We start from the raw sequence: 2,429 nt of genomic DNA, 5'->3' as shown, positions 1-2,429 counted from the left end.
TAAACCATGTCCTTAAGTGCCTCATCTACACGTCTTTTAAATACCTCCAGGGATGGGGACTCCACCACTTCCCTGGGCAGCCTGGTCCAATGTTTCACCACTCTTTCAGTAAAGAAATTTTTCCTCATGTCCAATCTAAACCTCCCCTGGCGCAACTTGAGGCCATTTCCTCTCGTCCTACCGCTAGTTACTTGGGAGAAGAGACCGACACCCACCTCGCTACAACCTCCTTTCAGGTAGTTGTAGAGAGCGATGAGGTCTCCCCTCAGCCTCCTTTTCTGCAGGCTAAACAACCCCAGTTCCCTCAGCTGCTCCTCATAAGACTTGTTCTCCAGACCCCTCACCAGCCTCGTTGCCCTTCTCTGGACACGCTCCAGCACCTCGACGTCCTTCTTGTAGTGAGGGGCCCAAAACTGAACACAGTATTCGAGGTGCGGCCTCACCAGGGCCGAGTACAGGGGCACGATCAGTTCCCTGCTCCTGCTGGCCACACTATTGCTGATACAGGCCAGGATGCCATTGGCCTTCTTGGCCGCCTGGGCACACTGCCGGCTCATGTTCAGCCGGCTGTCGACCAGCACCCCCAGGTCCTTCTCTGCCAGGCAGCTTTCCAGCCACTCTTCCCCAAGCCTGTAGCACTGCATGGGGTTGTTGTGGCTGAAAAAAGTTGTGCTGCGTCCCTGGGTGGGCTCGAACCACCAACTTTTCGGTTAACAGCCGAACGCGCTAACCGATTGCGCCACAGAGACTCGCTGATAGTGTTTATATAACATAAAAAAGCTAAAAATAATAAGTTAGCTACTTTTTTTTTTGTGTCAAGCTTTATCAAATATGAATTACTTTTAAAGTGGTTGGTGTTCAGAGGCTGCCTTTCGTAACACAGCCAAAAAATAGAGTATCCCTTAACATACGCTAGTTATGCTAGTGCTAATAATTCTCTCCTATGCGTGAAAAAGAGACTGGGTGACTTTTAAAGCGTCTGGTAATCAGCTTCATAAATTCTATTCAGCGCTCTTGCCTTATGACAGTATATAGCTAATAAGCCCAAATGAATGAAATCTAAGTAGAGAAGAAATCTGTGAAAAGGTCCTTCACTGAACAGCAAATATATTATATTCTGGTTGATTATTTGAATTGGTGCCACTTTAAATTATTCCATTGTTCTATTACATGGGTGCATAGGGGAAGTACACTTTGTGAACTTCCTGAGTGTTGTCGATACCCTTTTTTACATAAAACAAATCAGGATTTTTATGTCTTTGGAATAATAAATTCACATTTTGTCCCGTGACCTACAATGTTGTTTGGAATAAGTAAGATCCTTGTAATTACTGTGCTGACAGAATTTCTGGCTTTAAACATATTAAAAGATTATTCTGTTAATAATATAGCAAGCTAGTAATAAAGTGCAGTGTCTTCAACAGAAAACACAGTTTTTAAGTACAGCTGAGGAAAACTGAAAGACTGCCCTCTTCTCTCATCCTGAAATTCTAGAAAGTTTAGATTTACATTAATGTCTTCCCTTTAGAAACTCATTAACTGAATGTGTTTAGATTTATTGGTCCAATTGTATATGAGCAAATCCTTTCTCTTTTTTTTTTTTTTAGATTATGTCTTTTGGTGCTGTTTATATTTCAGTTCAATGACAGGTTCTCTTGATTCACTTTTTGTCAAAACTGTACCTTTAGGCATGACTTGAGTAGCCTTTAGTGAAAATTTATAGCTCTTCAACAAGCTGCATTTAACAATAAATTCTGCATTCAAAATCGATGCTTTCTACCAATTTTTTCATCTGAAAGTGGTCTTGATCTCTGTGCATGACAAGGTGGAAACAAACAAGAATGCATTACAGGTATTATAATGGCTTACAGACTGCTGCTCTCACAAAACCAAACTGAATCCAAATTTACATAGTAAATCTAACACTTTAAAATAAAGCAGTCAAATACGTTGGGAATGCAGAAAATGAACATGAATTTAGATGGAGAAAAAGATCTGTCATTGACTTTACTTTTGTTTCTTTAGACTGGAGCAATGACAGCATTAATAAATACATGAAAATATTTGTTGTTCATAGCTCATGACCCCATCTTCTAGATGTTGCCAATCTGCCTTCAGGATGGCTGACCAGCTATGGTGGTACTTTGTGTGTTAATGGAGCTATTTTTTGTGTGCTGATATTTTGGCTGCTGGGGGTGCTTTTAAATAATACTCTGAGTGTGATTTTTCTGGTGTATAACATGGGTTTCCCTTTAAGATGCCCACGTGTACAACACACACCAGAGACAGCTCCTCTGCTCTCGCTCTCCTCCCCCTTTGCTCTTCTAGAAGAACAAGTCCTTACAGGTCCTTAAAATGTGTCTCTGTAACCCACAAAAAATTGCTTACTGAGACAAGGAAAACGAGATTTAGAAGAGGTACAAAAAGGA

General features: G+C 41.2%; 1 non-coding gene across 1 annotated transcript; it reads right to left on the bottom strand.

Annotated features, from left to right (window-relative positions):
- Positions 1 to 675: 675 nt before the first annotated feature.
- On the bottom strand, positions 676 to 749 carry TRNAN-GUU (transfer RNA asparagine (anticodon GUU)). Its single transcript has one exon. It is a non-coding gene; the product is annotated as a tRNA-Asn (tRNA).
- Positions 750 to 2,429: the final 1,680 nt, after the last annotated feature.

This window comes from Aptenodytes patagonicus, chromosome 1, assembly GCF_965638725.1.
Source record: "Aptenodytes patagonicus chromosome 1, bAptPat1.pri.cur, whole genome shotgun sequence".
NCBI lineage: Eukaryota > Metazoa > Chordata > Aves > Sphenisciformes > Spheniscidae > Aptenodytes > Aptenodytes patagonicus.
This window is presented reverse-complemented; position numbering and strand designations above follow the sequence as displayed.